We start from the raw sequence: 27,658 nt of genomic DNA on the forward strand, positions 1-27,658 counted from the left end.
TAACTGCTAGTCACAAAGTTTGAGAAATCATTTTATGCTCAACTCTTGAGAGACTAGCTTGGCTACAAACAACTGCATTACAAGCTGAAGCTAAGTGAAACTTGCAGTAGTGAATTTTAGTCTTCTGTTAAGTACAAACTTGTAGTTTTAAAAGTACTGTATTTTCATTTTTTCTGTTTCCTAATTGTGTGTTTCTGAACAGTGTGCTGTGTGTCTCTCTGCAGTTAGTTCCCCACCCTTCCTCCCTGTTCCTGTGTTGGTATTAGAGTTGATGGCTCTGGAATTGCCCACCCCTCCTGCAAGTCTGTATTAGAACACTCCTTCTGGGTCCATCTCATTTGCTCACTTAATTGAGTACAGTTAGATCATATTCTGAGTTTAGTGTTCATTCTACTTAATACAGAGAGAAGATTTGAGAAGGCCAGCCCACTTAGGTTATTCCTTCCTCTCGTCTTGCACTTATATATATATATATATATATGCACTTTATTCCTTTGCTTTTACTGTATTTGTGTTTCCTCCTACTTTATTTTGCATTTCTTAAAAGTACTCAATTTTATTTATTTTGCTGCATTTATAACTGCTTGGTCGTAGCCTGATTAAATTGTAACGTAACTGTTATGCTAAGTCTTTTGGTTTAAGCACTTGGGCTTCATACAGGCTGTTTTACATTAAGGAGGTTTGTGGTCTGCACTGTTGTGGCAGGACAGGTAGCTTACATCCTTCTAAGCTGGGAATTGCTAATTGGAGGCCCAGTGTCTGCTATTCTAAAAGTGTATTAGTTCTGGCTTAAGCACTTGGGCTTCAGGACAGTTATTCTACATTAAGAAGGTTTGTGGTCTGCACTCTTGTGGGAGGAGAGGCTGGATTTTGCCCTTCTGAGCTGGGAATTTCTGGTCACAGGCTTATTGTGACTGCTTATTTGAACTGTTTTTTTCTGAAATTGGTGCGCCTTGTTGCTGTAGCATAGACCAGATTCAGGCCTGCGGAATCTAGCTTTGTTGTATAACTTGAGCACTGATCCACGCCATCTTTTTTTGGAGAAGGTCCCCCTGCACCCTAGTAAGCAGGGATGTGCAATTAGAACTTGTCTGATTGAAGACTGCTGGAACAGGGCTCAGTTTTGAGCTTTTTTCTGGTTAACTGGGTAAATTGTTTACGTCAGATTGTTTGTTTTCTATTGTTTATATATATATATATATATATATATATATATATATATATATATATATATATATATATATATATATATATATAAAATTGCACTTTATTCATCTGCTTTTACTGTACTTGTGTTTCTTCCTACTTTATTACTGGGGGCAATGACTACAACTCTGATCTGCGATATATAACAATAAGTATCCTTTTCTGTGCTTTTAAACTGTTTTTTGAGTGTATCTGCTTTATTTTCTGAAAAACAAAACAAAAACAAAAAAAATATATATATATATATATATATATATATATATATATACATACACATATATACTTGCTTCCCACCTTTCTAAGTATAGTCCAGTTTTCAGGTTAGCGCTGAATTCAGGGCTGTGTTACAAATCTCTGTGTTTGCCCATTTCTCTGTTCACCTGTGAGAGAGGGGAGCTTTGAGCAGCCCATCTGTCCCTGGAGGAGTGGTTTCAGCCCAGAAATTAGTAGTTTATTGGCCATTTTGGGCTAATTTCTATCTCTTTCATTTCCCTGCTATAAATACCATATTTGCCCGGTTTTGCACGCCGGGCAAGCTAGGGTAAAACTATTTTCGGCTCCACAAAGTCTCCTCTTCAATTTTTCCCTTGGAAGTAGACAAACTTTCGTCTTAAGCACTCAAGCCATTAATTTCTCAGCCCTGCACTTGCTCAAAACTTATAGCAAGCACTTATAAACCCTAGCACTAGACCATCCTGTACTGTATAGAAGGGCAAGGCTCTCTATTCGACCTTACCAGCCATCCAGTAAAACAGTTCACTGTACCTATCCAGGCATGTCCAAAGGGCAGTTTCAGGTGTACTCTCCAGTCCAACTGGTGAATCTGGGCATTTTGAGGCAATGTTACAACTGCCTCATATACGCAGACAACCCTCTCCTCCTACCACCAAACACTAATACATGCGAGAGATGCAGTTATACAGCCAAACTAGAGGCTAAGCTCTCTCAACCCAAGACTGGATCAGACAGTCAAGAGGAGAAGGGAAATACTTGCATCACACCACTAGTCTTACATAGACCCATTAAACCAGCACCGGCAAAAAACACACATAAATACATGAAAACATACTCGGAGGCTCTAAATAAAAATCTGCAAAACCAACAGAGGCCTCCAAAGCAAACATCCAAGCAACCTCCACTTCCCAACACAAACCATGAAACACATACATCACAAAACCAGTGTGCCATGCAATCACAGCCCTTAAGGCAAAATAACATACCCAACATGCTAGTAATAGGTGACTCTATAGTCAGGCACACTGACATCCCACTCACTAGGCTGAATAAGGAGAAGGTTACTGTTAGCTGCCTGTCGGGTGCCAGGATCCGCCACATAACACAAGCACTCAGGTCACTCCAAAAAAAGTACAAATATGACTCTGTCATTGTCCATGTTGGTGTGAATGACCTGAGCCGTACCTCCCTGGACTACATGAAGAGATACATGGAAGAGCTCTCTGATCACATAGCCCAGGCCGGTATGACCCTGACCCTGAGTAGCATCCTGCCCTCACCAAGAATGATACCATGGTATAAAGAAAAAATTCTCAATTTCAACAATTGGCTAAGTTTCTGGTGTCATTCAAAAGGGATCCAGTGTCTGTCCGCCTGGGATGACATGCTTGACAAGCCACGCTGCTTCACTAGAGACAGCTTGCACCTGTCACCCTTAGGCTTTCGAATACTGGCCAAGGCTCTTGCCACCCCCATAGTGACTTTTTTAGGCAAGGCCCAAAAGACAAACCCACCACCATAAATAGCACAAGTAACAAAAAGCGGAGAGTAATGCTACTTAATGCCAGACGTCTAAACCTCAAAATGCATGCACTCGAGGCACTCCTCAGTATGGAGGAAATCGATATATGTGCAGTAACAGAAACCTGATTTAAGGTTCCAGAGAGCACCCCAGCACTACCAGGCTACAACTCATGCCATACATTTTGGCTACAGAACCCAAACCGAAATACAAAAGGCGGGGGCGTATCCATATTCATCAAGGATACCCACAACTCCAGGTTAGTGGCACAACACGATGCTTCAGAGATTATCCACGTGCAACTAACAATGGGCAAAACTGCAATTCAAATTGTAGCTTGCTACAGATCACCCACCATGTCCCAGGACCCCCATTCCGTGTTTCTGGAAACATGGGAAACATAAAGGTCCTACCAAACACCCTAATATTAGGTGATTTCAATTACCCAAACATTAACTGGGAGAACTACTCAAGTACTAACTCCCTTGCCCAACTTTTCCTAGGATTTATAAACTCAAACGCCCTGGTTCAACTGGTCAACACTCCCACCAGAGGTGACAACATATTGGACCTCGTCATCACCAACATAGGTGACCCCTCGCTGGTTAGATCTGACCATAAACAAATCACTTTGGATATCCATATTCTGCCCCCACCCCCGGACAAGAAAACCACCGTGAAAAACTTTTCAAAAGCAAACTTCACGTTACTTAAGACCGAGGTGGAAAGTTTCAAAGCCCCCATGCTGAAGGATAACACTGTCCAAGCTGCAAAATCCTTTACTAATGCATTCTACGGGCAGCTACAAGAATGCATGGATTGTGCCATCCCAAGCAAAACCAAGACTCACTCCTCCAAGAAAAGGAAACCAGTCTGGTGGACTCCTGCCATAAACAAGCTACACAATAGAAGGAGGAAACTAGTACAGAAAAGAGTAAAATCCCAAGAAGGGAATACATCCCTGATCAGTATCAGCATGAAACTATGATCCCTCATAAAATCATCCAAGGTGAGCTTTGAAAGAAAAACTGCCAAGGACTCCGAAGATAACCAGAAGGCATTCTTTAGCTATGTCAAGAATCTAAGTGGCAATGCTCAGATCTGCTCGGAGTTAGTGCAGAATGGCACAAAATACACTGAACTGACCGATATCACCAACATCCTGGCAGACAGTTTCAGCGCAAACTTCACCCTCCTTTCACCCCCAAAAGGGCCCATAACCATACCGGAAGAATGTAGAGTCTTTGAAATCACAGACACTCAGGTTAAAACAGCCCTCTCCAAAGCCAAAAACACAGCATCAATGGGACTGGACAGTGTCCCAGGCTGCGTCCTACACAAGCTCAAAGACGAACTAACCCCTCACCTAAACACATTGTTCAAACTCAGCCTCTCCACAGGCTACATACCCACAGAGTGGCGCATAGCAACGGTTATTCTGCTCCACAAATGTGGAGCCACAACAGACCCCAGGAACAATTGCCTTATAAGTCTGACTAGCTTGGTCTGAAAGGCTATGGAGCGCATCATCAGGGAACTCATTAACAGAGACACTGGGAACCTCCAAACACTGGACCCTACCCAGTTTTGCTTTGTTAAGGGCAGATCATACCTCATAAACCTGCTGGACTTCCTTGAGACAGTTACCAAGGCTATAGATGAGGGAAAGGTGGCACACACAGCCTACCTAGACCTCACTAAGGTCTTCAACACCATTCCCCATTCTGGTATTATAGACAAGCTCACCAGCCTGAACATAAACCTCTATGTCACAAGATTGGTTGCCATCTGGCTCACGGACAGAACCCACATGGTGAGAGTTGCGGGAGCTAGGTCTGACTCTACACCGGTTACAAGTGGCGTTCCCTAGGGCTCAGTCCTAGGACCCCTCCTGTTTGCCATATACTTTTCAGAGGTACAGGCAAGCACAGGAGGACTATGGCAGAACAAGTTCACAGATGACTGCAAACTAGGTGCTATAACTGACTCTCCGGCTGACACAGACATCCTCCAAAAGGGTCTCACTGAAACAGATACCTGGTGTCAAAATCATGGCCTCAAGCTAAATGCCAAAAAGTGCATAGTCATCCTCTTTGGAAAAAACAAAGTACCCACAAACTACCACAAAGGTGGTAGTCCCCTAAATACGGAAGACGTAATAAAGGATCTGGGGACCCAAGTAGATAGTAATCTCACCTTTGATAATCACATTGCCAAAGTGGTTAGAAAATCCTTCTATGTGGCCCACCTAATCACAAAAGGGTTCACATCCAGATCAAAAGAGGTCATTGTGCCCCTCTACTCATCACTCATCAGACCCATCATAGAGTACAATGCCCCATTTGAGATGTACCTTACAAGACACCTGCAACAGCTGGAAAAACCACAGACGTACCTCACAAAGAGGATCACTGGCCTCAAACAGATGCCCTATGCAGCTCGAATGAAGAAACTCCAGTTGTACTCAGTTGCATACCGCCTACTCAGAGGTGATCTCTGCCTGACATACAAGGCTATGTCCAACTCAGAATTGATGGACATGCTCTACCTAAAGAAAACCTTATCCCCTCGAGCCACATGCTCTAGGGATCTAAACCTCACCACAACAATAAATAGGACATGCTGGAGGGATAGATTCCTGCCCAGAACCTTCCCATGCTTTGGAACAAGATCCCAGTCTACATTAGGCAGAGCTCCTCACTAACACTCTTCAAAAGAAACATTGACAAGTGGATGGGAAACAGAAAGTTTACCTCAGGGATCACTTCAGTGGCTCTGCTGGACAGAGGCACAGGGAACTAATCTAAGGGGGGCGACGAAAGCCAACACATTCTGGCTAGGCTTATAAATGCCTTCGGGCAGATAGCCTAGTACCAACCTATGAACCTATGAAGACTTAGCATAATAACACATTTGAGAGAAGGTAAATCTTCAGTAACCTTAAGGACTTGTATGATCACATGGCTGATAAACTCTTCCTAATCTGTCTCCATACCCTCTTCCTTCCTATCATGCACAGAGTTACCATCTCACCAGTTCTGAGTTTAATACTAAAAGATGAGCAAAAAATCAGAGAAATGAAAAGGCAAAAGAGAAATGAAAAAGGAGGGATGTGGATGGGGGAATATTGTTTTCTTGCAGATCTATCAATATGGTGAGTACATGTAACTTTCATATACAACACAAGTTCCATCTTCAGCAACTTCAAGGGCAGAGTCCCTGGCTACTCCTTCTGGGTGGCTATTCTCAGGAAACAAAGCAGTCCAGAAAAAAAATCTGAATCTGGAAATAATGTCCAGCTAGCAGTGCCACTCAAAATTGTTCAGAAAAGACCAAGTTGCTGGTACACTGGTATTATTCAAAGGTGTAGTTACAAAGTTAATTGTCACTCATGGATGACTTCTGTTTATACAAAATTCAGGTTCATAGTGGACATCCACAAAATACAGGAAGTATTTGCCTTGGTTAGGAAACTCTTGAGAACAGCTTTAGTAACTTGACAGAATGGTTTAGATTAATTTCGGTAGTAACTTCGGTGTACAGGGTGGGTTATTTTTAAGAACTATCTGCTCCTTACAGAAAAGCAAATATTGGGGTTGACTGAAAATGTCAAGAGCTCAGACATCATCTTTGCAGAAAAATAGTCAAAATTAGTCGTTTTTCCTTGGTAAGAATTTTAGGTCAGGTGAGGCTGTGGTCTCAAATGCCAAAGAGTAAGCTTCTCATTCATAAATGCTAGAACTGGGTTTCAGTTGGAAGACTCCCAGCAAAAGAAGTTGATATGCTTTAAGAACAGCAAATAAGTGGGATTTATTTTTGTATCTGTTACTCCCTGTCACCTGCCAGACTTCAGCTCTTCATTTACCTGAATGGTCCAATTATTCCCTTTGGGCAAGAGTAAGTCATGGGAGAATACCATCCAGGCTGCCATCAGCACGTTTATTTTTACCCCTTCTGAAGAGGACCAGTGTTTTGCAATGCCAGCCTCTGATGTACATGTGCTTCCAAATGTGCACCACTTCTGGCAACAATACTTTGTGCAGCTTGAGAAGGACTGCATACTTGTACTTTGTACAAGGTCTCATACTCTGATCTCAATGAATACGGTACTTTCTGGAGTGCCACTGCATACCACACTACCTCTCACCCCCAAGCGGAAATTGAGTGTGTCACTGTCAACCCCCAGCCAGCTTCTCCATCTCTCAGGCCACTACTCAAACTTGTATCACCTGGGGTCATAGACGGGGTTTATCACTGCATGCTACAGAAATAGCTAAGGGAGGGAAATCATGACCACATGAAAATTAGAAATGACCACCAAATGCAAATTGACTAAAGAAATTCAAAATCTCATACAAGTTACAAATTACACTTGTGACTCCTATTCCCTAACCCTCCCAAACAACCTTACTATCATACAAATACTCCTACTTCTGCTTATCTAATTCCCGACTTCCATTTACATTTTTTTTACTTTTATGTATGACATACTTGAGTAAAATGATTTCTTGAATCACAGCCTCTAGCAGACTTGATTAACTGTAGGACATTTTGTTTTATAAAGTTTACAGCCACACGTTAGTTAAAGCTTTCTATGCACTGTCTTGCTGTGAGACTTCAGAATTTGCTTTTATTCTTTTTTCCCCCTCATTTCAATTTGTTGTGCTTCACAAGCCACTCTAATCACACAATTCAGTAAGATCTTGTAATTGTGATGATGTAATTTCACTTATTCAGTATATTATGAATCATTTAACATTGAAATCTGATTCCCTCAGTAATCTGTCCTTTATATATACTTCCCAAAAGCACAGGTGATTATGTTTAGCAACAGCGGATCAAAAAACTCGCCAACTTCACAGGGTTTGTTTCAACCTTAACCCAGTTTCATAAGCATCAGCAGACTTTGGGACCGTCACCTTGAACACATGAAGTAATGATGAAAAGTGGCACATTATTTCTTGAGTAAGAGTAACTCAGACTTATATAATCCCTGTAATACTTAGTTTTTTCCTATTTCAGAATTCAAACTTCCATGCCCTCTTCTCATGCAACATGCAGAAATAACACCATAAAACTTCAGCCTTTTTGGAGAATCCATCTGTACTCAGGGATTAAGTGAATTTCTGCATCCACTGCGTCTGGTTCTCAAACAAATTATCCTGAAAAGAAATAACCAGACAGCAAAAGATGAATTAATTATTACACAAATTTCTATTTTCAGCTGTTTCTGTCACCATGTAATACTTAGTGTAAAAGAATGGTAGAAAGGATGAGACAGAAGCAAAATGTATATCGCTAGCTTCAGCAGCCTGTATTTCATACTGTACCACTGTACAGCATCCAAGACAAAGTGATGCACATCCTTTACAGATACTCTTGGTAAAGGTTCTCAGTTTCTTAGTATTATACTAAAAGTGAGATAACTCTTTGGGATTTTACTGTCCCGAGAAAGGAAGGGTCATCATGACCTAATGACTAACAATCAATAGTCATCATAAAAATCATCCAAACAACAACCATAACAAAGGAGGTTGCATCCCATCTGAACTATCTACATAAGGGGGGTGGTGGGTGTATCCAGCGAAGAAATTTGAACATCTACTGTTACGGGTAAGTAGGACTTACACAACTGGAATATGTTCTTCATTCTCACTCCTGCAGTACCCTATCCTAACTGGGAGGAAGAATGATAAGAGCCCAGGAGCCCCTGGATAATGGTCTTAGCAAAGCCTGTCCTGGACCTAAATAAGGAGTCCACTTTGTATTGCTTTGTGAAGTTATGAACACAGGACCAAGTTTCTGCCTCTAGAATACTTCTAGAGTGCACACTTTTCCAGTATGCCATAGAAGAGGATAAGGCCCTAGTAGAACATGTCTTAACTTTATTTGAAATAGTTATACCATGGTGGGAATAACAAAATACAATAGCAGGGGACAAACTTATAGATATAATCTGTTTAGACACAAATTAGCCTTTCTTAATCCCAGCATAGGAAATAAACAGCTGTTTAGTCTTCCTAAAGGAATTGGTTCCGTCAAGGTAGTACCTGACCTGCCTGTGCACATTCAAGATATGTAGAATCTGTCCTGCCTTGTTTTTGGCTCTGGGAAGAAAACTGGGAGACTTATGGCTTGATTCTTGATAAACTCAGAAACCACTTTAGGCATGAATGAAGGATTAGTGCATCATATCTCACCATCCCTGTGGAAAACCAGATAGTGTTCTCCCACCATGACAGCTTCAACTCAGACACTCACCCTGACGACATCTAGAACAACCCATAAAACAGTTTTCCAAGTAATGAACTGCAAGAAAGCCTGGCAGGCCATTGCAAAGGGAGTTACTGTCAGTTTTATTTAACAGAATTTTTATCCCAGAAAGGAAGAATGGGTCTTGTGAAAAATGTGCCTAAAAGCTATTGAAATTAAATCGTCTAGGCCAGAGGTGTCAAACTCAATCACATAAGGGGCCGAAATAAAAACACATAGGCTAAGTCGCAGGCCAAATTTTTTATTAATTTTTTTATTAAGATATATCTATATATCTACTAAGATTAGCAGAAGTAAAGATACTTCATCATCCTGAGAGACCATATCTCACGCCATCCTGGTGCATTAAATTCCATCAGTGCCATCATTGTGTGCCTTAGCAAGGTGCATTAATCATGTTCTGAAAATAACAAAAAGCACAAAACAAACTGTAAGTGTACTATAAGCAAAAAAGTTCAAAAACAGTTTTTTTTAATACATTGAAATTTAGGTTTTGAAATTGCTCACCTACTAGTTTTCTGGCCAGATGTCTGAGACCATTTCCCTCTGGCCAGTGAGTCAATGTCTGGTTTTATGTCTTGTGCTGTGGCAATCCGCAAAACAGAATGAAAGTTTTCATTGGTGATGCATGCTCTGTGCTTTCTTAGAATCATTATTATTATTGATTCATCATTGAAAACATCTGCTCGCACAGATAGGTGCTCCCAAACATGGAATAACACGGGCAGCATGAAGTCTTAGCTGTGGCATCAAGTCAGGGGGCAGTAGATGGTAAAAGAACTCTATCTGGACATCCTGAAACTTTGCTCTCAGGCCACTTTTGGCTCGAAGCTCTATCAACTCCATCTGAAGGTGATGGGGAGTACTGTTGATGTCGGCTGTGAAATGATTGGCAAAAATGCCAAAGCCACAGTGCTGTGCTCTGAAGTCAGAGAAGCGCCGATCAAACTCATCAATTAACTGGCTCATTTTAATAGCCAACTGACCACAAGGAAAAGCAGTGGATAAGAAGGCCGAGATACTCTGACAAACAGGAAAGCGGGCAAGATTGTCCTGTTCTAGTTGGGAGTTCCATAAGAGAAGTTTACGCTGGAATGCTGAGATCATATCAGACATCTTCGTGATGACTTGTTTGTATCCCTGCAGCCTCTGATTCAGTTGGGCGAGATGCTCTGTTAAATCACACATCATAGCAAAATCACAAAGCCAGGTTGGATCTGACAGGTTAGGCAAGGGCTTTCCTTTACTTTGCATGAAAAGAGCGATTTGCTCCCTGAGCTCAAAAAATTGTTTGAGGACTTTGCTCCTGCTAAGCCACATTAAGTCCATGTGGTATGGCACGTCTCCATGCTCTGCACCTACCTCCTGTAAAAACAGCTGGAACTAGCGATGATTCAGGCCACGTGCTCAGGTTTACTGTTTTTGTGACTGTGGTTATTATGTTATCCATTTCAAGAACCTTACCACACATAGCTTCTTGATGGATAATGCAATGATAGGTAATCAGATGTGTGTGGCAGCCATTATTTAGCATTTTCTCCTTCATTAGTCCAACCAAGCCTTTTTTCCTTCACACATTGCAGGTGCGCCATCGGTAGTTAGCCCCACCAACTTTTCCCAGGGTAAATTAATATTATTTATGGACTTCTCCACTACCTCAAAAATTTCCTTCCCTGTTATCATCCCATGCATTGCAGCTACACCCGAGTTCCTCAGTGACAGAGAGGTCAGTCTTCACTGCTCGTATAAAGATGGACAACTGCGCTGTATCAGTATTGTCTGTGCTTTCATCGACAGCTAATGAAAAAGATAGATAACTGCGTGCTTCTTCAGCCAGCTGTGTTGTTAGATTTCCTGCAAGATCTCAAACTCGATCTGCAATGGTATTTCTTGACAAACTGACGTTTTGGAAAGTCGGCTTCTGATCAGGGCACACCTGCTCACACATTTAGCATGCATTGCTTCAAAAAGGCACCATCTGAAAAACACCTGGAAGCTCAGGCTATTTCTTCAGCCACAATATAGCTAGCTTTCACTACTGCATCGTTTTTGCTGTAGCTTTAGTAAATGTTCTGCTGCGATTGCAGTTTGCTTTTTAATTCTTGGACAATTTTATGTGTTTCGTGAAGTGTATATTTAGCATACTTAGCTCCATGTTTGCTTTCAAAATGCCTACGTATATTTTACTCCATCACTGACATCGCCTCATAACACAAAATATACACCAGTTTGTCTTCGCAAAGTATAAACATATATTCGCTTTCCCATTTTTCATTAAATTGTCTCCCTTCTGCATCAACTTTTCTTTTGAACATTTTGATTACCAGATTCACGTATGCTGGCCTTGGGTAGAGGTGCTCCGTCAGGGATGACGCTCGCTACCACAGTAGAATCTAATGTTACCATTTCAGCATCTTCAATCTATCTAAACTAGGTAGGAAGTGCACCACCCTGCAAAAGCTTTTCCCTTGGACATTTGCTAGATTCACGGATGTTGGCCTTGGGCACACAGAGATGGCGCTGACACAGCCTGCTGATGATCCCTCTCCATGCCACCACATGTTACGCACCATTCAGACACACAGGGATGATGCTGACACAGCCATCTGATGATCATGCTCCTTGCCACCACATTACACACCATTCAGGCAAACAGAGATGGCGCTGACACAGCCGTCTGATGATCATGCTCCTCGCCACCACACAGCACAGTCCACTAAAAGATGTAATCTTCCAAATAAATACATAAAAAAAAACAAAAAAAAAAAACAAAAGAACACACCTCCTCTGCCAAAAGAACACACCTCCTCTGCCATTTAGACTTCTGTCCTCACTGTGGGCCACATAAAATGCCCAGGTGGGCCGGATTTATCCCGTGGGCCTTGTGTTTGACACATGTGGTCTAGGCTATTAGTTGTAGTTGATTGATGATGGAGTGCATCAAACTCTCCTTGTGCTGTGTGAGTAGATCTAGCCTGTGAGGAAGCATGTAATAATTGCCCTTGGCCAATTCCACAAAACGAGACAATCAAATTTTCCTGGACCAAAAAAGGAGTCACCACAATGACTTCTGGTAATTATTTCTGAACCTTTAGAAGTATTATAGAAATCACTGGAAAGGGTGGAAGGGCATATAAGATCATTTACAACCAATGTAATGACTGAGCATCTGTTCTCCATGTTTAGCTGCAAGGATGTCTTGAACAGAATTTTTCTAGATACCTATTTTGTAAGGAGGTGAACAGATCTACTTGAGGAGTCTCCCACTTGTGGATCAAGTCACATTCACCATACAGAGCCAAAACAACACCCTCCTTGAAATCGTTCCCAGCACCAAGCTTCTTGGCATCATTATTGATGAAGAACTAAAATTTGACAACCACATCTGCTCCGCAATCAAGAAAACCCACCAAAAGTTAGGTCTCCTCTACAGGCACAACCACTTCCTAAGCCCCTCTACCTGTCAAACTTTTGCAACCACCTTTCTACTCACCTCCCTTATGTAGGGTGCCCCTCTTTTCACAAATATCCATCTTGGTCTTGGTCCAAACTTGAATCCTGCTACCACAAGATCTCCAAATTTGCAACCAATTCAAAAAACTCATCCCACCACTGGCACTCCCTCCTCACTCTCAACTGGCTTGAACTACCCAACTACCTCAGTTACCTACAACTCACCATTGCCCACAAGGTCATCTTTAAACCTGCCAACTGCCCAGCTCTCGCTACTTCCTTAAAACCTTACATTCCCAACCGCTCACTCAAATCCAAAACCAAAATCTCCTTCAGGTCCACAAACCTGCACGACCTCCTGGCCATCTACTGCTGTCCCATGCCTTAGCTAAAAAGTGGAACTCTCTCCCCACACACCTATGCAACCTACCTAACCATACAAATTTCAAATCTCAGCTACTCTCTCTCATCTTTCTTCCAAATGGGAATGCCCTTGCCACGCTCCAGCTTAAACCCCCCATTCCACCTTGCACTGACTCATCCAACTACCTCTACTATTACTTCATCCCACCCAAAACAATCCCTCCCCTACCAAAAACTAATTTTCTCTCTAATATCTATTGTACTATACTCTCCAATCTCAATTATACTATTACCCTCTCCATTACATAATATTTTCCTAACCTATTAATGGCTAGTAGCTATATATTTTGAAATGTTAAAACCTACAATAGAGTTTATAACAAAAATATTCACTTTATGTAAATGTTGAAAATTCTGTATTGAATTATGTCTTTTCATTTTTGTAACATTGTGACAAGCCAATTGCAAATATCATGGAGCTTATCTATAAATGTTTAATTAGCTGTACGAACTATGTCCTTTTGTAACATGTAAAATGTAACTTGCAATTATTGTGGAGCTTTTCTTCCAGGGCCTCCACTGAAAACAGGCTCTTCTTGGCCCAGTGGACTTCCCCGGTCATCAAACTTAAATAAAATACATAAATAAAAATAAATCAAGTCCCGGAACATTCTTGTATTGAGTTTCTACTGGTGAGGGTCTGTCCAGGATCTGAGGAGTCTGTCTGCCACAATGTATTGCTCTGACAGACTGTAGGAGGCCTAAAGAGTCATAACATGCTGAACAGACAACTCACAAGGCATCATTGCCAACCAGAAAGGAGGGTATGACCTTGTAACCCCTCGTTTGTTGAGATACCACATCGCTGTAATGATGTCTGTAACCACCTGTAAAGGGCTTGGATCCCATAGATGATGAAGAAATTTCAAAGCATGAATCACTGCCAGCATTTCCTTGATGTTTATGTGCTTCGGTCTGTCAGAAGGATCTCACAGGCCTTGTAGTTTTACTCCATGAAAACTTCACCCAAAGCATAATCTGAAGAGTCTGTCTGAACAGACTGAACTGGGGTTGGAACAGAGAGAAAGGGAGTCCTGGATTGACAACCATTTAATTCTTTTACTTCTGCAGTTCTTGCCTTACAAATCCTAGCATGGGAATCTGAAAGTCCAAGGAGTGTAGTGATTTTTTACTTATTTATTTATTTACATTTGTTGACTGGGAGTGTCCGACTGGACATAGGTCCATTTTCAGCGGAGGCCTGGGGAGAAAAGCTCCACAGTTAAAATAAACAGACAGTAGTTACATTGGATTACATAGCGATTAACAATATAACATAGCAATTACTTACAACATATTTATAGATGAAGAACATAGTATATCAGTAGGCAACTAGAATTTTTATCTGTGAAGTACATAACAGACATTAACAAATGTTACAATAAGAAGTTCCTGCTGTATAGTAAGTACTAGGCTTATGAGCATCTGAGCTTGCTATAATCAAGGTAGTTAGTGGAGTGGAAAGAAAGGTAGTGGTTGGATGGGGTGGGTGATTTTAGAGTGGGAGTTGCAAGGGCATAGTTGGCATGTTTTCAGGTGCGCTTTTAGTAAAGTTTTGAAGTGGGTGCATGATGGTACGGAGGTAATTGTGGGTGGGAGGGAGTTCCATAATTTGGCTATGGTGCAAGAGAATAGTGCTTCACCAGCAGAGTTATTGGCTTTAGTGATCTGCAAGTGATTTTTGTTGCTGGATCTTAGTGGTCTGGTGGTGCGATAGGGTTGGAGTAGATTCTGGAGGGATGGGACATTTAGTGGATGGTTTAATACTTTGTGGGCGAGTGAGAGTTGATGCCATTGAAGGAGGTGAGGGAGTTCAAGCCAGCCCAGTTCAGCAAGTGAGAGACAGTGGTAACTATGGTAGGATGCCCCTGTGGCGAATTTGGCGATTTTGTTGTAGCAGGTCTCTAGCTTGTTAAGATCGCATTGCCTTAGGTTGGTATATATTGGAGAGGCATAAAGTAGGGTGGAGATAAGGTAGGAATTTGCTATTGAAATCTTTGCTGCTTTGGTGAGAAGTTGCTTACTTCTGTATGATGCTCCTAGTTTTTTGTGGACTTTTTTTATGGTCATGGATATGTGAATGTCAAATTTTAGTTTACTGTCTATTTCCACTCCTAGCAATTTGGTGTGTTCAGCTGGGTATATAGTGGTGTTGTCTTTTGCTGTGATGTTAAAGTGAGAGTTGTTTTGAGTATGTTTGGTGGGTTGGAAGATGAGTAGTTTAGTTTTGCTTGGGTTGAGTATTAATTGGGCATTGGATAACCAAGTTTCAACAAAGGAAAAGGCTTCCTGTGTGACTTTTTGCAGTTTGGGTAGGGACTGGGCTGAGCAGATGATGGTTGAGTCATCTGCGTATTGTATGAGTGTGCCATGTTTGGTGGCAGAGGCTAGATTATTGGTGAAAACAGAGAAGAGTAGGGGTCCAAGGATGGATCCTTGGGGAACCCCTATGGTGACAGGTAGTTGGGGAGTAGGTTGAGATGGGTCCAAGAACTTCTTAGGTACTACTGCATTTTTCTCGTGTGCAATCAGGCAACTCATATCATGAGGATCATGGATGCCATGAGGCCTAGAATCTTTTGAAATTTTCTTGCAGGAGCCTGAAGCTGTTGAGTAAAACACAGAAAGATCTGCTGGTTAAGTTATAACCTCTTCTTTTGGAAGGAAGACCTTTTGCTTGAGTGTTACTTTCAGATACCCCAAAAAGACAATTTTGTGAGAGGTTTGAAACTAGACTTTTGCACTTTCCAGTGCAATTCCAGATGTAACAGGAGGTCATACATCTTTGTTAAGGACTCCAAATGTCTGGGAGAAGACTGTATAAATAAACAAGTTGTCTAAATAAAGAAAATGTGGATGGCCTGCAATCTGCAGTGGGCCACCACTGGGGCTAGACACATTGTGAACACTTGAGGTACAGTGGAAAGTCCAAAGGGTAAAGCAAAGTACTGAAAATGTGGTCCAGATACAGCAAATCTTAGCAATTTCCTGAAGTATGTGATGGTAAGCATCTCTGAGACCCAGTGTTATCATAAGGCAATGTTCTGGAAGCAGTGTAAGCCCTGATTGCTCAGTCAACATCTTGAATTCTGGAACTTTCACATACATTTTGAGAAAAGACAGCTCCATCACAGGCCACCATGTGTGCTCCTTCCTTGCTACCAAAAAATAATTTAGAATAAACATCTTTGCCCATATGATTTGCAGGTACAGGTTACATGAACCCTGCTTCTAACATATGCTGTAGCACTGATGGTAGCAGGTCTTTCTGTCTGGTTTGGTGATTATGAGGGAATTCCCCTAAAAGGAGGAGTGTCCACCTACTGCCAAGTGAAGGAGGAGTGTCCACTTACTGCCAAGTGAATCCTTCCTGAATCACATACAACTGTCTGACCCCAGGCTAAGGGGCTGAGAGTCAGTGTGAGAAAGGTAGGGAAACTGGGGCAGGAGGTGTGGGTAATGTGGAGCATGAATCTTTTTTTGGGAAAGCTACTTCTTTTATTTGGATTGGAAGAGTTAAATTCCAGCCATTTTCTTTTGGGAGCCTGCTTGTTATTACATGGGGATTTTTGTTTGTTCTGCCTTTTAAAGGATTGAGAAGTGACATGAGTATCAAAGAAATCTTAGAAACTCCATCCATCAAGTTATCTCTGTCATTCCACTGTTTCAGGACTTGAGAAGCCGAAAGCTCAAATACCAGACCCAGGCTAAGTGGAGAATTAATAATTTCAGATTTCAAATCATCAGAAAAATTATGATTTCGCCACCAAACAAATCTTCTCAAAACCACAGAAGAAGCAGAAGCTCTAGACACAGATCAGCACAATCATGCACACTTCCCAGATCATGTTTAGAAACTTGAGTTAACTGTTTTACAAAAAAGACACAGGAAATCAAAATGGGGAAGTTACCTCCACAAAGAGACCGGTTGCTAGTGGAGTCTCCCAAGGTTCTACGTTGGGACCTCTCCTGTTTGGCATTTACTTCTCGGAAGTAAAAGAAATACCAAAGGGCTCTGACTGACTAAGATTGCAGATGACTGCAAGATAGGAACACTGAATCTCCAAATGACTTAGCCATCCTGCAGAAAAGTTTGTCCCAAATAAATAATTGGTGCCAAAATGCCTACGATCATCCAATAAACTGTTGGTCCAAACCCACAAAGCCATTAACTCAGGCAGCAACTTCCTGTTTGCCAAAGTTGTTGGTAAAACTTGGAATTCACTTCCATCTAACCTTACACTCAAACCTTCATGTCTCTAAAAAAAAACCCTCAAACAGTATTTTAAAGAGCACTGGCTTTGTCCCTGTACTAACCCTGATTAATCACTACTTATTCAATGCCTTATTTAAATTAATATTGTACACATCTCTTGTTCATAATAGCTTGCTGCAACCTGTTGTTTTTGTATACTATTACACACTGCGTATATTGTGAGTACCTACTAGAGGGCTTTGTAAATATGTTTGACTCATATCTGTTATGTTCTATCTGTGTTATCTGGAGCTTTTCTCCCCGGGCCTCCGCTGAAAATGGACATATATCCAGTCGGACTATCCCGGTCAACAAATGTAAAATAAATTAAAAAAAATAAATAAATAAAATCATGGACTGAAAGTTAATGCCAAAACATGTATTATTGTTTCCTTTGGGAAGTCATCTACCCTGGGAAACTTGCATCAACAACATGCTCCTAAGAGCTGACCAAGTCATTCTCTATTTGGGAACTTATGGACAATGACCTAACTTTTGACCAGCATGAGCCCATTGTAATAAGAAAGTCCTTCTGTACTGCACAGCTTATAAACAAAGGGATTGTGTCTAGATCTGGGGATGCCATTCTTCACTTTTACTCAGCCCTCATTAGGCCAGTCATGGAGTATAATGCCTACTTTGTTATCTATCTCTTCAGACACACACAACAACTGGAATGCCCACACTAAAAGGATACAAAGCCTAAACAATATGTACTACATGGACCAACTCAAAGCCTTGTCACTACACTCAATATCCAAAAGACTGCTACGAGGTGACCTGTGTCTTGCACACAAGGCATCCTCCAACCAATTATGGATGGATTTACTGCACATCAGCAAGTCAAATGGCATCAGAAATACCTGGTCTAGGGATCTAAACCTGTTCTGCAATATCAACAGAATGGTTTGGAGGGAAAGGCATCTCTCTGTATATCATTACTCTGGAACAGACTCCCTATTCTTGTAAAAAAAAGCTCATCCCTGTGCATATTCAGGTACAACTTGGATCTATGGATGAGAAACAGAAAATTTACCCTAGGACTACCCTCAATACTACAAATGGACACAAGCAGCTCCTCAGTGTTTTATTCCATGCAAAGGTTCCCCTCAAATCATCTATGGTATGATCCCAGTTATTGCAGGCAATATGTAAGTATCCACCAAGTGGTGAGTAAAGTCAATCTGACACCAAATGAGATAGGTTTATTTGAGCACTAAAAGGAAAAAAATGGCTAGGCTTAAAAAGGTCTGCAAGGGCAGTTAGCCTAATATTTAACTATGAATCTACGAACCTATTAGAAGCAATCTGATTCAAATATGCTTAGCCTTCTTGAGACAATGAAGTAACAAATTCTTCTAAACTATAAGTGCATTTTAACACAAACTTCCACAAATAGTCCTGATAGATCAAGATCCTAAAGGCTAACATTGTAGAAGCAAACAGTTTCTAACCTTGTTTGTCTAACCACTTGCCCTCATTACCAGAAGGTACTAGGTTAGAGAAAGCCAAAGATTTCTTGTTAGCTCTTGCTGCTGGAGTTATTGCAGCAGGGTTCGCTGACAGTTGAGAATAAAGACACTCACAGTCTGGAGACACCCTCTACTGCATATCAACTTTGTTTGGAACTGCACTCAGTAAGTCAGGAGCCTTCCAATTAAGTTTAAAAGCGTCTTTAATAGCTAGTAAAATGTGAGGAATAGGTGCAGAACTAGGAAACGCATCCTCTGTTTGCTCCCAAGAAAAACATCCCTGAGTCTAGCAAAAATCTCAGCAAAGGAAAAAAAAAACACTTGCCTACTAGTAACTTTGGGTTCACTAGCTGAAGTGTTGAAGTTCTTGGCAATGGATTCCTGAGGAGAATCACCCCTGTCTCTGTCAGAATCCTCATCCTCTGAAAACATATACTGTTCTCTGGCAATACCTCTACCAGAACTGTGAAAAGGCAAACTGCAGCAGAATTGACAGAATGCAAAACCCTCTTAGCCAGCGAAATGACATTTGGCTTATATACAGAAACAACCTAATAATCTTCCCTGCAATTAAGTTTTTGTTTCTTTTTTTTCTAAGAATATTCCTGCTGGGAGAATGGTTAGGGGGAAAGCCTACTGTCCTTGGCAAGATGTCTTTCCCTGGACAACTTCTAAATGTAAAGTATTTGGTTGTTCTATAATTCTAACAGGTACTGAACAGCACCTGAGGATGTGTCTAACTCCTGGTCCATAGTGGCGATTGCAGCTACAGCAGGGGCAGTTGAGGCAATAGTAAAGTGGTATGTGGAACCATCTTTGGCCATGCCAGAGTCAATAACCATAGGCTGAGGTAATAATTTTACTTGTATTTTTCTTTTAAGGTACAAGCAGAGTGGAATAGGCAAGACTGGGAATATCATTCATGCTGCCATCAGAGAAGACACCTGATTACAGGTTACAGGTACAGTAAAGCTCAGTAACATTGGAAGAAAGCAAGTATTCACTAGTAAGCACCACGTGCACTTTCCTTCCCTAAACTAGTAAATAAAGGCAGTACACTGGAAATTGTGTCACCAGACTCTAAACCTTTAGTCAGAAATATTACAGAATATTTATTACCTCAGAAATGAGAAAACATTCTAATTCTGTTAAAAACAGTAACAGGTTGGAAAAACACATTTCAACTCTAAAAGTGCAGTCCAAATACTTAGCAGTTTTATAATATCACAATTTTTCACACAAAACTGAAAAATAAGCCAAGCAAACAGTGCACATACAATTCCTGACAGAAGCCGGTATTCTTAAGGTGGAATACCACAAACTGTTTTATATATATATATATATATATATATATATATATATATATATATATATATATATTCAAAATAGTGCATGATGGAATTTGCCCCTTCTCCACTGTTGTGCGATCTTGGAGTTGGTATATACAGTTAGCATGGGGTGTGGGGGGCACAGCCCCCCCACATGAGGGGTGCAGAGGGGATTGCCCTCTGCATTAAAAATGTGTTCAGTATTTTGAATTTTCAGTCTTTTGGTTTGTCAATCTTTTGATATGCGCATATATATATATATATATATATATATATATATATATATATATATATATATTAATTATTAAGATGGATCAGATGAAATACCACAAATATTCAATAAAAATATTCATGGTTGCTGAAATACTTCCCTCCATAAACGGCACAGCCTATCAACAGCCAGAGTGAGCGAGAGGGGAGGGGAGTCTGGCAAGTTGGCCAGGTGCTCTGTCCTTGGTGGGGCACTACTCATATGCTACTGTAGCAGTGAGAATGAAGAACACCTGGAATTACTACAGCAAGTCTGAGCTGATCAGTATCTCCAAAGCTCATATCTTTTCTGGTGGAGGAAGCTTTCTGCATTCTCTGACTCACCCACAATGTTAACATGCTCTCTTCTCAGGTTTAAAGATTTCTTAACATGAGACATCCTCAGAGCAGCACAAAAATATTGCAATCGTCATCTGTATTGAATTCTAGAGTGTTCTGCTCTGAATAGGCCAGCTATTCCTTCTGTAACTTTTAATATGTGGTCTCCTCTAGGGACAAGTCCATTCTTCCCCTCTTTTTTTGTGTATCTACCCCTGAAGCAGCGAGGTTGGCAGATGTTGCTGGGCTATGGACAGCTTCATGAAGCATCACAAGGTACTTACTAATTCACAAATGTCTAACAGTCAAGAATAGTCACTCTAAGGTTATTCGAGACACAAGTGCTTACAATAAAAGAAGGTGACTGCAACAGTACATAACTCAATTTAAGGTAAAACAAGTACAGTGAGCACCAATGTTCTATAACCTGTTAGACTAAAGGCAAACAGAGTAAACCTGTAAAGCACTTTTGTACACTAGCTATACTGAAGGGTTAAAACACTAGCACTTTTTTTCTCGTCAGTTGCAGGTTTTTAAGGGAGAGTTAATCATGATGTTTAGGAGATCAAATGATTACTTAGCAACTGCATTTCAAATCAGTTTTAACTCCCATGATCAAAATACCAGGAATAACAAACATATGCTACTGATACCTTGCACCAAAAAGCAGTATTTAATGAGTAACACTTTTTTCTCAGCACTGGGAGATGTTTGTGTAACTCCGTTCTAATAAGGATCAGGCAAACAACTAACTCACCACTATTAAAATCAGACTGACAAATAGGTAGTTAACAGAGATTATGACCCTGGACTTTGAATTAGGAGCCCCTTAGCTAGCTTTGCAAGAGGCTGTGAACCTGCACATTCCCAATACATTGAAATACAACATCCACATGTAACATAGCTGAAAAACAACAATAATAGCACAGGCATCAAACGGTTGGAAAGCTGCACTACAACATACCAAAATAGAGCAATGCCATGTTCTATTACACCCATCAACACAAATGAATAACCCTCCTACACACACACACACACACACACACACACACACACACACACACACACACACACACACACACACACACACAAACACACACAAATATCTGAGAGAATGAAGGATCTGCATCATAGCCAACTGAAAAAATCCCCAAGGATCTTAATTTCTTGCCACACTGATAGGGGCAGCACAACATAAAGCACTAGAAATGAATCCTATACCCAGAAGCAGGCAACCACATACAGCACATACTCTAAGCCTCAGATTTTAAGGTGTTATGGCACTGCATGCAAAAAGCCCATTAAGGTCCAACTAACCACTGCAGTAATAACATACTGAAGCTCTAATTCAAGTACCATTTCTTCCTCTATAACAACAACTGCATCTGCTTGAAGACTGGTACCTAAATAATATCACTACCATCCTGTTCAAAGGTGATTAATGTGAGCAGATCAGGCAAGGCAACAGAGCTGTCTCAAATCAGAGACCAGAAGCCAGCAATGTCATACCACCTCACTCTTATGCATCCATGGCAGCTCTTAAAGTCAGTTCAAAAACGGACTACAAACCCTCGATCCAGAGCGTACAGAGGCTGAAATCTGCTCTGTTCAGTATTAGATTCCATTTTTCTTCACTTGGCCTTGGACATGTGTCAATGAATTAAGTAAATAATGAACTAAATATATCTGGGTCTTGCTTCAGCAAGAGCCTCAAATGCACTGCAGATCTCATTATGTGGCAAGAATGCCAAGCTGATATTTAGGAAACTAGAAGTTATGTACTTGGCATAACAACATACCCTGACATAAAATTAAGATCCTTGTGGATTTTTTTTTCAGTTGGTTAAATTGCACATCCTTCAAAATATCAAGTCCATCATTGATAACAGCAAAACGAAAGCCACAAGCTTTTAATCAGCCTGGCATCCAAAGCTTTCCAAGTGTTCTATGGCCCATACTCTTCCTCAGATCTCAGTAAATTGCACAAAATGGGGTCAGAATCAAAAAGCAAAAACACTAAGAGACATCTACACCATGTCAACATGGCAGGAGGGAGGAGGTTTGATACGCTGATAAGGATCTGCTCATTCACATCTATTATTTTGGTTAAGTACATAACTTTCATACCTGATATGAGCAGGTTAATCCTCATTAACAGCCTCCCAAGCTTACGTTCCTGGAGGGACATCTTCATTGGAAAATATCCTTAATAATTATGGCCCAGAAGGAAAGTAGAAGTAGAGATCACACATGTTCAGTGAAGGCCACATAGACACTGCATAAACTTTTTGGGATGCAGTTTTGAGAAATGCCCAGGTGGTAGCCACTCTACTAGTTTAGTGGGCTCTAGACAGAGAAGGTTAAGGTTAACCTTATGTCTTGTAAGAAAACAATGAAATTCAACAGTCATCTACATTAAATATTTTTTTTTAATTCTGGAACCCAATTTCTTAGTGGAAAAGTCTCTACTGAAAAGATTTGGTACTGTCCACATAAAATCTGAGCTGCCTGTGGACAAACATACGGTGTAACAAATATTCACCTCTGTTAGCATAATAAGTAAAGAATTTAGGCATGACTGGCTCAGATACATCTCAGTGGCTACCTAGGGAATAAATGAAAGGTTAGTTCACAATGAAACTCTATCCATCTAGAAAAAATAAGTATGGGGTGGATAGGGTACTTAAAAGGCCACGAGAATAAGTGTGTTTTTCAATGTTATGTATTTTAATTCTGTTTCAACAGCTGGTTCAAAGGGGGAAGACAATATCTCTAAAACAAAGTACAAGTCCTGTAGAGGAGAAGTATCCTTGAGAGTGGGACAGATAAGGGAAGTACCTGGAGAAAGGCTCTATACATTTTTAAAGATGGTAATGACAATGAGTTGCATCCTTGGTAAAAGTTATAAATAGTATCAAGGTACAATTAAAAAGAGGAAGACCTTAACCTTGTGTCAAATATCTGAGAAACATAACCCAGTAGAGAAGAGCTGTAAAGGGATCCAAACCTTTATCAGAGCCTAAACAGAAAGACACATCTATTGTTGTACTCTTTTCTAACATTGGACAACTGAGAAGAGTTAAAGTACAGTTGTGTTAGGAAACTACCATAATTGTAGATGCACATGTATATTCACATTGTAGTACTGATTCTTGGGATTTCCTGCCTGCAGGAGCCAGATGCCAGCCTGAATAACAGGGATATCACCTTCCCTCATAACCTGGTGGGCACCTTCCCCTTCTGAGTGCAGGATGTTGGCAGTATATATAGGGTAGTCAGATGATGCCATCTTCAGGCCGTTCTTGCCCCAGAATAAGCATAGCTGAAAATTACAAAAATAATTGTAAGAATGAAGCAGAAAATAATGCCAAGGCCTAGAACTGCCACCCCCCAAAACAAAAAACAGTTCTAACTTAATATTTGATGGTTAAAGAAACAAATCCCACAAATAAAATTAAGCAAGCCATGCAATGTAACTCAGAAATTTTCTTCACAAATAAATTATTTGGCTGAAGAAGCCTAGGCCATTTCTCTCATGACAGCTTGATGATGCAAGGCAAAATAAGTCTTGAGAGGAAGGTTCTAAGGAGTTTATGGGTATAGCTAGAGGGGCTAGTGGACTAAGAAAGCTTCATATACTAAGGTGACTAAATGTCTACAGCTTTTTCCCTGCTTTTGACAAGGACAGACCTCCCCAGGCCAGATCACTGAATATTTGAGGTGTAGTTCAAAATGATCCATAGATATCCTGAAGACATGTAGTACCCAGAATAAGTACCCATGCAGTTATATTTTAAAGACATGGTTAACAGTAGCATCTGCAGGAACCCATTCAAAGTCAGAGTCAGGGATGACAAAATTGGGCTGCAGCACTACGTCTTCCATACACCCTATGTCCTGAATTGCAGAAAGTGGGTGTCAGACAATGTTTAGTTTCATTTAACCATCAAGCCAAAAAGCAGAGGTCCATGGCTGATATGACAACACAACCTAACTGCCTATAAACAGTGTATACCTGTTAACAGATGGGAACCCTTGAATGGAAAGATTCAGCCACTCAGCCAACAGACTGTCTGAGATGTACTATACTTCAGCTACTGAGATAATTGCCACCTCACCACTGCCATTCTCTTTAGACATGAAATGCAGGACGCAGTCTGAATTGTTCAGTTTATCATCATCCACTGTGACTGACTTCTGGGTGGAAAAACTCGTTTTTGTCTTTTAATAATCTGTTTTTGCCTATCACCTGGCGAAGGCAATGGCTTAGAGGTAGCACCTCTACAGATGAATCAAGACAGAAGTGTTCTCTGCCTACAGCCACTTCTTCCTTCACTGAGCTGAGAAATTAAATTTGCTTGACCTCCAGCACATCTGGGGCAATGTGGCATTTGTGAAGTTTAGTTTTACACAATTCCTCCACCTCTCCCTTGTTCTAAAGTAAATGTGATCCCATTCCACAGAAGAATGTCCACTTCTTGTCACTGCAGCACCACTACAGCTCTTCCACTTCTGATGTAGCAGCTCCAACTTTCTGTAATTAATTTGGGCTTCTCAAATGCATTTTGGCAGCGATGGATAACAGTGGATGGTACATGTTCCTCTTCAATCACCTCAATTGTGCTCCAGCATGTTAGTGGCTAAGAAGTAATGTTGTACAGTGCCATTTTATTCTGGGTATGAGGTATCCAGTACTACTAGCAGCTCACATTATCTGTAGTACATTCACAAACACTTTTTCTCAACTTTTTATATATGGCCACTTGTGCCCACTCTATCACTATCACAACAGTGTCTGGCTAATGAACACAAGCCATATGTGCTTGACAAAACATGGTATAACTCCTATACTTCTTTGTGAGATAACAGACCCCCCCAAGGACAGAAAGTACCCCTGATACCTCTGTAATAAGCATCCATATTTCTGATGTTCAAAACTTGAATGTCTAGTGTGCCCAGTGGCTATTTACATCAAAAGAATACACAGTTGTGTAAGAACATACCATAATAGCAGATGTCCTACTGATCACTGCTGCAGTAATCAAAACGGATGGGTTTTTGCCACTGATGTCTGGCTGGGATACCAAAGTCTAAAACCTTCCATTGAGTCATATGTCTGACTAGGACCTCAGTCCATGAGCATAAGGGAACATGAGGATATATGAACATAGATCCTAAGACCATCTCCAAGACAGCAGCCTGAAGACATATGTGAAGAAAGTGGTCAGTTAAGTTGGGAAATGCAGGGAAAAATAAAAGTCCAGCTAAGTGGAGAAATTCAGGGAAAACAGGAAGGTCCTCCTTCAGTCAGAGAGGCTGCCAAACAGAACTGGAAAAGAAAAAAGGGATAAAAAGAGGAACAGAAGGGGGATGGTGGGCGGAAAGAAATACTGCAACAGTGATCAGTAAGACATCTACTGTTATGGTAAGTTCTTAGCCAACTGTAACATGTCCTGATTGAAGTCACTGTTGCAGTATTCTAAACAGATGGGTGATTCACAAAGCTTAAGGGACTAGACGTTTGGGGAGCTGAGAACTATGAAATCTATACAAACAGGTCAAACAGGACTGATCAGATAAAGGCAGTTCTAGGTTTGGAAAAGGCATCTACTCTGTAATGTCTGGTGAAGGTATGCACTGAAGACCAAGGAGCTGTTTCCAGGATCAGTCTGGAGTCTACCCTCATGTATAAAGCTCCAGATGAGGCTACTTCTCTAGTAGTATTTGGAAAATATGGCAAATATTTGCAATGGCAAATATAACCAAAGGAGATAAACCTAGAAATCCAATAAGCAACAGTCTGTTTAAAAACTGGCTGACCTAGCCTAGAGTCTACGAAGGAAACAGAGTTGTCCTAACTTATGCATAGTCCTAGTCTTGTCCAGGTAAAATATGAGCCATCTGTGCATGTCCAGGGAATGCAGTATTCTTTCTCCCTTGTTCTCTGGGTTAGGAAAGAACATAGGAAGGTTGATGAACCGATTGTGGGATATCTCAATTACCATTTTATGCAAGAAGGAAGGATTTACCTTCAAGGACACTTTGTCCTTATGGAAATTGAGGAAGGAGGTGTAGTCGTCAGAACTGGGAGATCTGAAGCCCACCTTACAGATGTAAGGACTAGTAGAAAATGGTTTTCCAAATGCAGAACTTCAGAGTGGAAGAAGCTGCTGGTTCAACAGGAGGTAGAGTAAGTGGTTCCACTACATAGGTCAGAGCCCAAGGGAAATGCACAGGTTTCTTAGAAGAATTTAAGTGCCAAATTCCTTTTAAGAACTGCTTGACCTCAAGTCTGGACATCAGAGGAGGGTTAAGAAGCAGGCAGGCTGAAACAGCTGAAAGGTGCGCTTTGATAAACAAATATGTTAAACAGCCTTTAAAGAGCTCACACAAGTAAGGCAAAGCAACTGGCACCTCACATTTTATTGCATCCAGATTTTTAGCTTGATACCAGATTGAAAATTTCTTCCATTTGGCTATGTATGATTTTTGGTAAGTGAGTCTTCTTGCCTCCTGGAGAACCTGAAGCATGTCCTCAAAAAATTGGTATCTGGAAGGGATCAGAATCATATTGTCCATAAGGTTAGGCTGAGAGATGATAGACTGGGATGAAGCAATGGTCCCTTATTTTGTGTGAGCAAGTCCATTTTGTGGGGTAGCTTGTGGTGAGGACTCCTGGCTAGAAAGTAGAGAAGGGGGAACCAATGCTGCCTTGGCCAAAAGGAAGTAAACAGCAAAATGATTGGTTTGTCTTTCTGGATTTTGAATAAGACTTTTAGGAGCAGAGAAATGTCCCCTGGAAAGATAAGGCATCTGTCTTCCAAGCTGGGGGCAAGGTGTCCTATTACAAGAGAGTGGGGGATGTTTGTTGTTTATTGAGGCAAATAAGTCTAATTGTGTTGTA

At 40.9% G+C, this 27,658-nt stretch overlaps 1 protein-coding gene across 6 annotated transcripts in view; it reads right to left on the minus strand.

Moving 5' to 3' along the window:
• LOC122809174 (phosphatidylinositol 4-kinase beta-like) overlaps positions 1–27,658 on the minus strand; it is an 845,265-nt gene that overhangs the window by 168,523 nt on the left and 649,084 nt on the right. The gene's annotated exons all lie outside the window — the stretch shown is intronic.

Source organism: Protopterus annectens, chromosome 8.part0 (genome assembly GCF_019279795.1).
Source record: "Protopterus annectens isolate FY-2018-M chromosome 8.part0, PAN1.0, whole genome shotgun sequence".
NCBI lineage: Eukaryota > Metazoa > Chordata > Ceratodontiformes > Protopteridae > Protopterus > Protopterus annectens.